This window comes from Galleria mellonella, unplaced genomic scaffold, assembly GCF_026898425.1.
Source record: "Galleria mellonella isolate WM207_F2 unplaced genomic scaffold, CSIRO_AGI_GalMel_v1 utg132, whole genome shotgun sequence".
Taxonomy (NCBI): Eukaryota; Metazoa; Arthropoda; class Insecta; order Lepidoptera; family Pyralidae; genus Galleria; species Galleria mellonella.
In genome coordinates this window covers 1129816-1144584 of record NW_026441989.1, presented here as the reverse complement: position 1 = coordinate 1144584, position 14769 = coordinate 1129816, and positions in this window count along the sequence as shown.

Here is a 14769-nt window from a genome sequence, read left to right as displayed (position 1 = left end):
TTTCATAAATTTTTTATTAAGACAGACTACAGATAATGGATGCTTAACGTAGTATTGTTATCTAAGGTTGTTATATATAGACCCATTTGCTTAAATAGTTGCGTGTTTTTTTGTAGTACAACAATTAAAAATTATTAAATTAATATTCTTCTACATCAAATTACTAGTTATTATAATATATTATTAATAATATTATAACATAGGTCTTAGATTATTTCGTCTAACGCTTAGATTCTAGTCGTAACATTACCTTGCTAACTAAATTAACAGGCGACACGGGATGCGGAATTCAGACACAATGCGACCTGAATATTATAAGTTTACATGACGAAATTTTGTAATGACACCGTTGCTTTGTTAGTATTCATATAAATCTCTAGCTCTTCTGTGTTCTAGACTAATAGGTAAATTTCCAAATTCACAAATTGTAAACCTAAATGTATAGTTAACATGAAGTTATACTTTTATGAACCCAGATATATATCCAGGTTTCATCTGTATTTCAAATTAAATAATGTAAAACAAAAATTTATCTTTGTAGTTAAGTATATCTGAATTTACACAATTTAAAATTAATACCACTATTCTATTAATTTAGCAGTGATTAATTTTCTTATTGCTAAACATCCTAATATAATAATTACATTTATTACTGTAACAAATAACGTTATAAAAATAAAGCTGTACGCGAATAACCGAATTGCGCGACCTACAAATGGATTATTTATAAAAGGACAGAAAGAAAGAAGACCGATAATTAAGAGATAATTTTTTCGAATTGAAAATAACAAACACAGTAATTTGATTAAAGATACATCATTTATTTATTTAATTCTTTATTGCACAAGAAACATAAAAATATACCATGACCATTGAATAATCCAAGAGAAATACAGTAACATAAATACAGATAGAAATATGTACATACAGGTACAAAAGGCGATCTTATCGCTAGAGCAATTTCTTAGAGAACCTTTGGTTAAAGGAGAACAGATAGAAGTGGATAGGTGGCGCAAGAGTGAATTGATAATGTTAATTGAAAATTTATAACAGGATTCAACTACCTAGTTTGTCAATCCGAATAATGAGGAAGTTCCTTGGGTACTACCTACTACTACCTTGGCTATTTACACACCAAATCAATTTACAAAATATTGTTCTTATAGTTTAAACGACATTTGTTTATATATCTACATCTCTTACACTACATCTCTTACAGGAGGCCCTGGGTTCGATCCCCGGCCAGGTCATGATGGAAAACGATCTTTTCCTGATTGTCCTGGGTCTTGGATGTTTATCTACATATGTATCTATTATAAATATAGTATCGTTGAGTTAGTATCCCATAACACAAGTCTCGAACTTACTTTGGGGCTAGTTCAATCTGTGTGATTTGTCCGTATATATTTATTATTTATTATCTTATATATCTTATCTTACTAATATGTATAAGAAAATTATAAATAGACGATGTTCGTAGAATGTTAGAAATAAGTATTTAAGAAAAATTTATAAGAGTGGTTATAATAATATTAGTTTTAATAAGAGTAATAGAAGCTAAAACAATATTTTTTATAATTCTTGTCTGTTCATGACTAAATATAGTATAAAACAAAGTCGCTTCCCGTCTGTCTGTCTCTACGTATGCTTAGATCTTCAAAACTATAATACATGCATTATATAGTAGAGAAACACAGATAATTTTAGAGGTTTCTAATGTACCGACCGGCCGACGCTATTTAATATCAGCATTGCACCCGTGCAAAGCCGGGGTGGGTCGTAAGTCTATCTGTAAAATCTAAATTTAACATGTAATACAAACAATTCAAAAAAAGTAATTGACCTAAATAAAGATGTCTAGAAGAAAAAGACAGACAAAAGAAGAGTTATACTAGCTGTATCCGTAAATTCACTCGTGATCGTATCGTGACGTTGAATAGCCTGTAACATTCTTTAAGAAATGAGCTATTAAATGCAAAAGTAATTTTTCAAGTAGTTCCCAAGATTAGTACATTCAAACATACTCTTCCACTTTATATATTAGTATAGATTTCCATAGAGTACTTCTGTCGTACACATGGTTCAGAGATATTACACCTTAAACCGTCATGTAGGAATGACAATATATAAGTGATACTATAGGCATTACAGTATATGTTGTGAATCCGTGGTACTCTTCATGTCCATACGTGATTATTACCGTTTTAAATCATGATGGGCTCCCAGCTTGTTTCTATTCTAATTTATATAAAAATACATAGTAAATAAATCATCACATTAAATTGATATCGATGATATTAATACCGAACAATCGCATTAACATCTCCCAACGCGACACCTGACGACAACTCGATTTCACGGGATACCTTCTTGGAATCGTCACAGGCGTAAACATTCTATTAAATGGATTTCACTCAAAAACATAAATGCAACGAAGAGATCGATCTCGCGATATATAGAATAGGCACCGCAAATGCATTATTACAATCTTAATTTTACTAGTACAAAACCTGAAATATACATCTTATGACTGATGGCAAAGGTCTAATTTCCTTCGAAAAGGATTTTGGGCGATCGAGAAATACTTGGTGGGGTCTTTAGGGTGGTTTAACTTGGACATTTTGACACTTCGGGCGAAGACTCAGCGGGGTGTATCCCATACATCTTCTTAGAACCTCGCGTGAGGTTCGGAATTGAGATCACAATGATGAAAGACTCAATTATTGTAGCTCTGTTATAAATTGTTATTTTATTGAATTTATCAACTAATTATTATAAAATGCTAGTTCGACTTCAGTTCTTAAACTTATAAATGCTATAGTTATGCATTTTAAAATGTCTTCAAATGAACTTTTACATCAAGTCACATGTCATTTTTTTTAATGGATGATAATGGAATGGTAGTCCCACCCACGCTATCGGTATACACCGGCGAGGCACCAGTGAAAGATGGTAGGTGAGGATGAAGCAGGTCAGTTAGCCCATCGTAACGAATTCAACAAGAATTGTTCACGATGGTTTCCAGGGGAAACCACGTCGACCTAGGGCATATTGCTAGCAATAGGGCTGTCAAACTCCATTGCTAACAATCCCTTCCTCCCACATGTCATTATTAGAAACATTATTATAATTTTATTACTATGCGTTTAGCTTTTCATATCGTTAAACATTAATTATTCATTGGTCTGGTCAAACCAACTCATGAAGTGGGCAACGGGTATTTTCTATTTTATGAAATAGTCGACCCCATCGTGATTAATTCTACGATCTGGCTACGAAATATAAACAAGTCATTATTATACAAAACTATGCAAAATAATACTTGTCCACTGATAAACATTTACAGTTCTCATAAATTTCCAAAAAGAATCATATATACTTAAAATAAAAAAAAAAACCTATTTTAAATAATGTCAACTAAAATGTAATTAATTAATTAAAACTGGTACTAGATAGAGGAACGATTTTACCATAATTGCAAATTAACGGCCATCACATTACTGGACAAGGAAGATATTAGTCTGCAAGTAAATTAATTGTAAATTTATTGATTATGGGTTTATTTAGAGTTTTCATACACATATGATAATACATACATCCTTTTTACAATGTGGCCGAATACCTCAATGCCTATATTAAATTATAACATTATTATTTATTTATGTTTAATTGTAAGTCTGACAATTCCAATTTTATAACTTGAAGTCATCGTTATTGGTATCACATTACATTATATTGACATGCATTAACTAATTTATAATGTTAACTGTAATTAATTTGTAATGTTATTTTTATTTTATAATTCAAATGTTATTATCATTGTTATTATTTATTTTATTAATTTCAAAATTAGAATGTAAATATTGACTTGCCATTGTGTGACGAAAACATTAGTTAATAAAAAAATATGAAATATATAGGTAGGTATAGTTTCATTAGTCATCTGTGAAGATATTCTTATGGGGATGAAAATATATGATGACATTTTAGTTACTCTATATCACACACAGTTAAATATATGTACATCATCATTATATCAGCTTTTAACTGTCAACTGCTGAACATACGCCACCCCCTTGGGGGGTTTTGCCAGTAGTTGCCACGCTTGGCAGACGGATTAGCAACATCAGTTAGACTTTGAAGATGTTTTAAGAGGGATGCTGCCCATCCTTCGCCCTCTCTTAGTCGTCTTTTACGACACCTACGGGAAAGGAAGGGGTGGTCTATCTTATGCCGGGACCACACGGCAATAAAATATATATACTTACAAATAAATTAAATATATATACTTAATCCCAATTGGATATGTCTGTCATGTATATGCAAATATAAAACTGTGTAATGCATCATTAATACTTAAAACAAAATTCTAAGAACACATGCATATTAACTGAACACGATATAAATTAACAAGTCTTCAATCAACGTCACTTAGCATGCCGCGACGACTAGGAACTGCACAAGAATTTCAATTCTAATACGTAATGGCGCATGAAGTTTTGGGTACATACAGTTATTGATAACTCGTGACCTAGCAGTTTGGTGGTTGCCTCCTATATATGCTGCAGACTATAAATGTATGTATGGCTGAACTTGGACAACTCGTCGGACTTATCATTATCCTTACTAATGTTCTTGGTGAGAATATTAGTAAAGTAAGGTGATGATTCCTTACATCCATCTCTGTGAAAGGCAATTTGTTTGTTACCTCCTAGAGCTTTAATGGCTCAATCGATCACCATGAAATTTAGTATACATGTACTATATACTAACGGAGAACTACTAGTAGACGGAGGCTGCTTTTTATACCTGTTAGTGAACATATTTCGATCACAAGAACAAGGTCGCGAGTGAAAGCTAGTGTACGAGTAATTACATATTGAAAAAGCAGAGCATTACCACTAGCCTCTTGTTTATCGCAGTCCTTACACTTTTCGTCAATATTCCATTAAATAGACGATAATTTAGAAAAAAAAATTTAAAAAATGGAACTTATTAATTGTAGCATTTTAATATTTAATAGTTATCAACATTTTGGGTTTCCAATCGGAAACAGCCTTAATAATAAAATTTATAACGGTATAAACAATGTTGAATATGATTCTTTAAAGACTTAATTATTACATCTCAAACTCTTTGTTCATTTAAAAATGTGATTATATATTAATTGCTTATATAGTTTAAATCACACTATTTTATATTTAATTTATTTATCTAAAAGGAAATGAATTGGTTTTAATAAATCGCAAATGCTGATAAATATAACATTGCTACAGTTCAAAATCTTTTTTTAGTACTCAGTTACATTCTCTAGGGAGAAATAACATTAAAACATTTATAATAATTTTGGTGTGTAAAAGTCGGAATGGAGATTTTTTATAGAGTCGTCACTTAATTTGCAGTTTACTTTGACATAAGAACAATTTACTCCTAGGTATGCAGTGAAATTGTTAAATAGTGTTGCTACATATAAGCACCAACGTTGCGCCAGTTCCGTCTCTGTTGTTACAAATATTGATATGTTGCCATATGATTGTTATCCATCAGACAAATCGTATCCTAGTTTGCCACCTTCGTTGTATAAAATTATCCAAATAATCATGTTTATAAAAAAAAAAACTTTTATTTTGCTTTTATAATCTCGGGCATTGCTTTGGCTTAATGGGTGACGATATAACGAGTTACTTTATAAAGAGCTCTTGAAAATAAAAACTGAGCAATTAAACATGTAGAACGAGACGCTATATATTACTTTTAATGCAAAATCCGGCGACTCATTGACATGTAGCCGTGTGCGCGGGCGCAACTGCGGCCATGTCACCACACAGTTTATTGCGCTATAAAACCGAGACTGCGCTGCAAGATGAATATAGATATGGAAGACTGCTAATTCTATACACCGGAGTATTGTATTCTGGCCCAATGACGGATCATAATTTAATTTGGCCATGTTGTAAAATTGATTAACAGTTGGCGTGCCTTGAATAGACAATCAATAATAAAAATTCGACTAGAAGAACCAAATTGTTTGGTGTCCAATTGATGTTGATTGAGAATGAATTAAGAGTATTATTGAAAGTGTTACCGTCATCATCTCAGCCATTGTCTATTAACTGCTGAACATAAAAGTATAATGTTTATAAATAGTTTTTTTTTTGTACTACTTAGGTGGCAAGCTAATATACTTTCTATATGTGCTTGTTATATTTAAAAAGATAATACGAATAACATTAGTAAAGTAATATATATGGGTACAATAAAGTTATTATAACAAATTGTGTATAATTGAACGGTATAAAAGTATTTATGTATTTAGTTTCATTTATCTATACTTTTTCGGCAGTTGGTAAAGTGCGCCAAGTGCAAATCGGACATGCGCTACCAACATAGCCATTTTGTAGATAACAATACAAGAGTCGGTACTCCTTAAAATCTTATTGATTTATGATATTGTTTTACACTTTGCAATGAAAGACAAGCTGACCCATTGGTGGTCAATGTATGTTTACAACTTCTACTACAAAAGCGTATCCAACATCTGTTTGTATTTAAAACAAAAGCCGTTTTATCAAAAATAAAAGATGTTTAAAATTATAAATTTTATTATAATAAATCTATGAGTTTTGGCACATAAAATTACAAATAAATATTATTACACCGATTGAATAATAATTAATCAATATATATGTATATATATACAATAATTCAAATAATTTTGTGATAAGACTGATTATATTAATAAGTATTTAATTTTTAAGTTTCATATATTTGGCTTGTAACTGTAAGACGACTGTATTTTAAGCATTATGAATGGAATAAAAATTAAAGTTTTGTATATGTGTACAAACGCTGTACACGCGCGGTGGAGTGTCAAGTGGTGGAACGTAAATCAATTTGCTGGAGTATTTTAATTAAGTGCTTTTCGGTTTCGCACCTCCAACGGCTATCTTGATAAAAACTTGTCGCAGCGAGCTCTCGTTATATAGGAGCTTGGTTGCTTCAATAAATTCTTTGATTTAGAATACGTTTTTTATTTGTGTTTATAAAGTTTAAAATTTAGACAATTGAATACTTATATTAAATATTGTTTCTTTTATAAATTGACAATAAACTTGAAAGTAATTGTCTTTATTTTGCTTTATGATATATTATATCAATATATTGTCTGATTAAATTAGACATTATCTGAATAAATAAATCCTTGTGTTTATTGCAATTCAAAATTCATTTATGATTTATCTTAATCACTGCTAAATCTAAATTTTAATGTCTTTAACATTAATTTTTAAAAAGTTTTGTATATACATACATATATATCTGTCACGCCTATCTCCCATTAGGGTAGGCAGAAACAATGGAAAGGTTTAATAATTATTATATGTTGCTTCCATATCGCATAAGGTTTGTATATCATTTTTCTCTATTTTTCATCTTGTTTGTTGCCATAATCTTAATTTCGAATGTCGCTACACACTCGTATTAGTAGAGTTGCTTCTTTTTTAAAAACGTTTTTTATTTTTGCTTGCTTATTCTCCAGAATTATAAATTGAGTTGAAATATTTTCTTTTTTTTTTTTCATTTATCATGAACTCATATCGAACAAATAGCTACATTTACATAGTTACCGGGACGTCAACAAAACTTGTATTTTTGGGTTCTAGTTCGCCTAGCGCTTTGAAACATTAAGAAACCTAAAAATATATAATACATTTTAATCATTATATTATTGTAAACATTACGCAATCGTTTATATCATGAATAACTTAAGTGCAGCAATGATTAGATAAATAGGTTAAAGTTTAATTCGGTTGTAAGTAATTATCGAAAAAAAAAATGTTTAGTCCGACGCGGTTCATAAACCAAAATAAACCAAATTATTTGTAATGTATGTTTAATAGCGTCGGCGGCGCGTCGTGGGTGGTCGGCCGCGAGGCACTGTCTTCTAATTGGATAAATTGCCGAGTTAGATGCATGATAAACAGAATTAAACAATTTGTTCATCTTACTTGTGTTATGTAACGCACGTCGCGTTTAGTGGACAATTGATGTGGGATTCATTATTTTAAAAATAGATATTGTTTTAAAATTAAAGTAATGTGATCCGAGAGGATTATTTTTGGAGGTTCGCTTCATGATAGAATCCGAAATGTGATTATCAACAGAAGAAATTAAAGGAAGCGATATGGCCTCCATAGTTATAGCTATAGCAATATAGGTAAAAAAGAGACACCTTATTAGGAAGAAATTGTACGTAGCTAACTCTCCAAACAAGGGAAAGGATTGTTATTAATGAGGTCGACCTCCACGCGGTTCCCTCTGGAAACCATCGCGAATAACTCTTGTTGAATTTGTCACGATGGGCTAACTGACCTCCTTCATCTTCACCTATCATCTTTCACTGGTGTCCCGCTGGTGTAAACCGACAACGCGGGCGGGGTTACCATTCCATTATCACCCATTAAAAAAACCCTACAAACAGTAATGAGTTAGTAATGAGAAAGTTAGTCCCCATTGTTATCAATATACCTTATCAGGTCGATCCCCACGCGTTTCCCCCTGGAAACTATCGTGATTAATTTATCGTTGAATTCGTCACATTGGGCTAATTGACCTGCCTTTTCGTCATCACCTATCATCTATTACTGGTGCCCCGCCAGTGTACACCGATAGCGCAGGCAGGGTTACTATTTCATTATCACCCTAAAAACCCTACAAACAAATGGGCAAAGGGATTGTAAATAGTGGGGTCTAATAGCCCCACTATTCGACTTCCATGCGGTTATTCCTGGGAACCATCGTGATTAATTCTTATCGAATTCGTCACGATGAGCCAACTGATTTGCTTTCATCCACACCTATTAACCCTCGCTGGTACCCCACCAGCGTATAGTAGTAGTGGAGAGTGAGTTACAAATTCCATTATCATCTACTTAAAAAAAAAAAAAACTCAAAACAAAGACAGTCTTAAACGACCCCCAATAGATAGAGCGAAGATACCAAATGTTTGTTGGTGATGTAATTAAAATTATGATATGAGACGAAATATGATCTGGTGTTGGTAGGAATATCTTCAATGTTTACAACAACATAAAAAGATATGTATGTGATTAAATGGAAAATAGATAAATATTATTAGCGTTCATTTATAATATAGTTATTAATATATAGCTGAACACTGACAAACATATATGAATGTCAGTTAAAAGTTTAACAAAACAGATTTTTTTTTTATACAAGCTGACGGCCCACCTGATGGAGGTGGTAACCGTCGCCTATAGACATGAGCAGTACCATGAACATAACAGAGTATACGTTTCGTCCATGATACCCCCCATGCGTTGCCATTCCTGAGGACTCAGGTGTTATTCCTCTGTACCCTGTAAATTCACGCCATATCCCACCCTTCAAACCGGAACACAGCCATGCAAACACAACTTCTTCACGGTTGAAACACGAATGGAACAGAGGTACCCAAGCTAACGACTTTTGTACAAAGTCTGCCTCTGGTGAGGGAGACTTTGTACAAATGTACACTTTATGGCATGAAAAAATACTAACGCATATTATATGCGTTAGTAGTTATAGATTGTCCACGAATGCATCAATTGTTTAACTTTCGTGTTCCCTCTAGAATACATCGAAAACATATAAAACTTTTATATCCTCATGTTAGGAGCCAACTCGCCTGTACCCAGATTATGTAGGATTCTGAACGCTCACAGCAATCTGATTGACATTAATTTCGGATCCATTAACATCAGATATAACTTATTAAGGAAAATTTTAGACATAAGCTTTTAATCTATTTATTGTTCAGATATTTTAATTGTTAATAAATATTAAACGTTATAATAGTGCATGTGGTGTTCGCCTGTAAAAGAATTTTAAATTAGGCAAAATATTTTTTGTGTTATTGATTATGTAGCATGTACTCGTAAAATGTAAAAGTTGTAGGTGAATCTTATTAAATAAATAAATAAATCACTTATTACACGAAAGTGAAGCTGTTCCGAGAGAGAGGTAAAATAATTTATAGATTAATCTATAGATAATAACTGGATAGAAATGTATTCTATGTGAGGATCGAGTACCTATACGGAATAGACGAATTACGAAAGTGAACAAAGCCTTGGGTTGGAGGACATAGGCTACTTTTTATTCTTATCAATCAATATAACTCGGTCACTCGGACGAATTTAGAGGTACACACTAGTATTGTGTAATTTATTTTTGTTATGTTTTCAAACTAGCTGATGACGCCCGCGATTTTATCCGCGTGGTATTCGTTATTCCTTCGACTAACCTTTTTTAACCTCCTTATTGTAGTGAACTGTGTCTGGGAACACTGGACCAAAATTAACGACGTATCGTTCTCACTCTTTGCCTTAGGTTAAAATGTCTCTTAAGTAGATTGTGTACTAAGCTGTAGTTTTTTAACTATACCACGAGAACTTTTTAATTTTCCTTGATTAAAAGTAGATATCTAAAATGTTGACCACCATGCACAATTTCATTTAAATCGTTCCAACAGTTTCGGAGATTAACCGTACAAAAAAGACAAACAGAAAGAAAAACCAATAATTTGAAAAAAAAAACTGGATATAATCTATTTCACTTCTAACATCTCCTTTACTTGGTTTTTAACGTTTTTTTTCTATGTACAGACATTCGACCTCTACTGTTTTATTATGTGTCCTATAGATTAAAGGCAGAGTTTGAATGTTTATTAGATAACTTTTGGGAATTTTAAGAGTTCCAGAGGCCTTCGTGAATTTTGGCCATAGGCTTAGGTTTATTACCTAAGTATTTGGAAGGACGAAGGGCATAGCTGTTATCGAGTATTTTAAAGGAAGAAGGGCATAGCTAATATATATATATATATATATATATATATATATATATATATATATATATAATTTAATACCTATCTAATTGCTTATGCTTGAAATTTTTATTAAATCCAGAATATAAATACGTCAGTTTAAAATACGTCGTTGAGTGTAACGCGACGTGAATGTATCTTAAAATAAAATTATAACTTTGTCTATCGGCTGAAGATAAATAGTGATCATTCTATATAGATGGTAGCTGCGGGACTCTGTGGGTGGTCTCAAGCTGACGTCTCTATGTGCCGTGTTGAGCCATGGACGTGCATCTAAATGTCCTTATAATTCATTACAGCTGCCACTTTATCCGATCGTGACGTTAACCGCGAAGGATTTTATCTTATGCATAATAATATACGAAAATTGTTGATACCTTATCGGCCTAGTGTCATACGAACACCTGTTTAATGGGGTTGTTCCGTATTCATCCCATAACGTCTGATCCCACGAATGTTTTCTTCACTCAACTGATTTCTATTCCTAGCTCATCGTAACATAATCGACTTCAAATAGAAACGTTCTTTCCCATGTATGTAAGTATATTTATAACATTTTTTATTATTACTATATGTGTAATAAATGTAAATAATTTCACGTTTAAAGCTACTTTAAAACGAAACAATTTAATTTTGCTCTTTTTTTAGTATTTAACACAGTGTAGGACGATCTGAAATGCAGTGCAGGGAGTCAGTAGATGGCTCAAAACCATTCTTTATGGCAGTCTATGGGGGAGGCTTATGTCCAGTAGTGAATGAATAATGACTGAAATGATGATGATGTGTGTATTTTGTGTTAATTGTGAACAGATTTTCATAAACTTACGTGAATAAAAATATTTTTTAAAAAGGTAAGAATTAAATGGTAACCCTGCCTGCGCTATCGGTATACGCTGGTGGGGCACTAGTGAGAGATGATAGGCGAAGATGAAAGCAGGTCAGCCTATTGTGACGAATTGTACAAGAACAAATCACGATATTTCCGAAGGGAACCGGGTGGAGGTTCACCTGGTAGGGTATATTGTTAGCGTTGGAGCTGTTATGCCTTATTACTAACAATCCCTTTCCTCCCATATAGAAATCTACAATGCTGTGTTGGTTCTATGGAAATCTTGTCGCAATTCATGACGCCACTTTTTTGTAGCAGAACCAAATTTCGTAAATTACTGAGCAGAGTTTATTATTTTTCCAATAAATAAAAATAACATGCATCAAAGTATAAATAAATCTCTATCGTGGAGTAGATAGAAAAGCGAAAGCCTTTCGCTTTTAGGGAATAATCGATTTAAAGTTAGTGAACTTTTATATGTAGTTTTGTAGATATGCTATCGTCATAACTAAATTCAAATTTGTTTAAGTTTTGTATGAAAAATATTGTATAAATATTTAGAGGAGACATTGTCACAAAAAAAATCAGAGTTACTTGTATTCATCAAAAAGCCTTTAAATATAATGTCCTGATACAGAAAGCGCATCCATATTATACATTGTCGTAACACATTGCTGCAAAGCTGGATTACTGGGCCGATACTTATTTCCATTTGTGTACACCGCACTTTTTGTGCCGTACCTAATTAATACTTAATACATGTTGGTGCTCCCTTGACGTGTATTTACTGATAGTTTAATAATTTTAATCGTCTGTGAACATGTTTGTCCACATGAATTATTAAGATTATGGTATACATAAATTATTTACATTGAAAGAGTAACAATATTTATCCGTCGCAATGGATATCAGGGGCTAGAGTTTGTTTATTACCTCTCATGAAAGTAAGTAAAAGTGTTACTATTTCGGATGAAAAAGAACGGAGACTCCTTTTTAGCTCGGTCAATCAATATAGGTATCCCGGTCATCGATCAAAGGTATTTGATAAAGAAGCAGACATGTAGGTACTTGTAAAGAGTTTTTTTATAGTGTTAAGTCCCGATAGTGTATTTAAAATATGTGTAAAAAAATCACGAAGGTTTATTTTTTTATATTTTAAAAACCCATTCATGAATACTATACTCATTATCATCATCATATCAACTGTTATTTGTCCACTGCTGAACATAGGTCTCCTCCATTGAACCTAAGTAACGTAATATAACGTAATGGTAAACTGCCATAAGGAACGGAACCATTATGGCAGTTTACCATTGGAGGAATTTTGCCAGTGCCTAACTACCGCGCTTAGGGGGAAAGGGATTGTTAGTAATGGAGACTGAGAATCCTATTGCTAGCAATATACCCAACCAGGTCAACCTCCTCGCGGTTCCCCTGAAAACTATCATGGTTAATTCCTGATGAATTCATCATGATGGGCTAACTGGCCTGTTTTCATTCTCATCTATCACCCTTCACTGGTGCTCCGCCAGCGTATCCCGTTAGCGCAGGCGGGGTCACCACACCATTTTCACCCATAAAAAAAATACTGCGCTTGGTAGGCGGATTTGCAAGCGCAGTTTGGGTTTTATTAATGTTTTATTTAATAGGGGCACTGCAGGTCTATCCCTCGACCATTAAATTCTCTTAGTCTCTTAGTCGTCTCGTAACGGCAATACTATAATATAAGGTAACAAATATAATATATGAGTAAAAAAAAATAGTAAATAGTATATGCAAAATAAATTCATGTACATAGGCACATAATAAATTTTGTGGTTTCCCCCTAAACTAAATTATACATTTCGTAGTTCCGTGGTATAATTAAGAAACCTACGCGGTGAGGTTATTCGTATCTGTCTACAAAATGTTTACAACCAATTTTGTGGCAGATTTCTTAGAAGTTATCAAAGAGTAACCACTTATTTGGTGTCTAATTAAAATTAGTAAAATTAAAGGTTTTTCTTTTTACCGTCATTCTTTATAGCTTACGGAATTCAATCACTCTGCTGCACAGAGACTTCATTCATGTTTATTAACTTTATAGGATTTTTTTTAAGTATTACTAGCGATTCGCCCCGGCTTCACACAGGTAGATAGATAGAAAGATGAATTAGCATTTGTTTATGTTATCTGTAATAAGCAAATTATTTATACCTTGGGCTACATTATTGTAATTTTCGTAGATATCTTTGATTCTTTAATTAAATATAAATAGTTATTATTTTTAAGGCGATATCAAATTCTTAAGTCTTAGGAGAACTTTTGGCTCTTTTTGCGTCTTTTACCGTTTGTACAATGGATTATGCTCAGATGAATTGTTTAACATGATTCACAGTTTTTTCATCGTAGAACTCGTCATCAATAGGGAGTTTGCTCCCATACCTTAGAGTCTTTTCCAAGAGGCTACAGCATAAGATTATAAAAAAAGAAGTAGAGTTTTCTTCAGAATTGGCAACTTTCAGAAATGACAGTCCTGCTTGAAGGTCGACTTGATAGGGTGTATTGCTTATTTCCTGGAAATTGTTCAATATTTCCAAACCGATAAGATATCATAACCTTCAAGAAAAGAGCATATTCCTTTTTAAAAGGCCGGCAACACACCAGCAATGTCTTTGGTGCTGCGGGTGATCATGGGCGGTGGTAGTCACTTACTATTAACTGAGCCGCATACTCATTTGCCCCCTGTGTTATAAGAAAAAAATGGAACTATCAATGCTTTTTAACTTTAATAATAAGTACTTATTTTCCCTAATGTTTTATGCCGTTATTCCAAACTTGCTTAGTTATACAATATTATCATGCTTACTTGTATAACAATTATTCTGTTACACTAAGGTTGTCTTGAAAAGATAACTTTTAGCAATAGGAACACCTTACCGTATTTATACAACTGTAATGTTACATTTATTAATTGTTTTGCTTATTCCCTATATTGTATAATGCAAATAAAGTATATGCATTCATTCATTCATACTTTAACCTCCCGGAACCAATGGTATACTATAGTGTATTATAT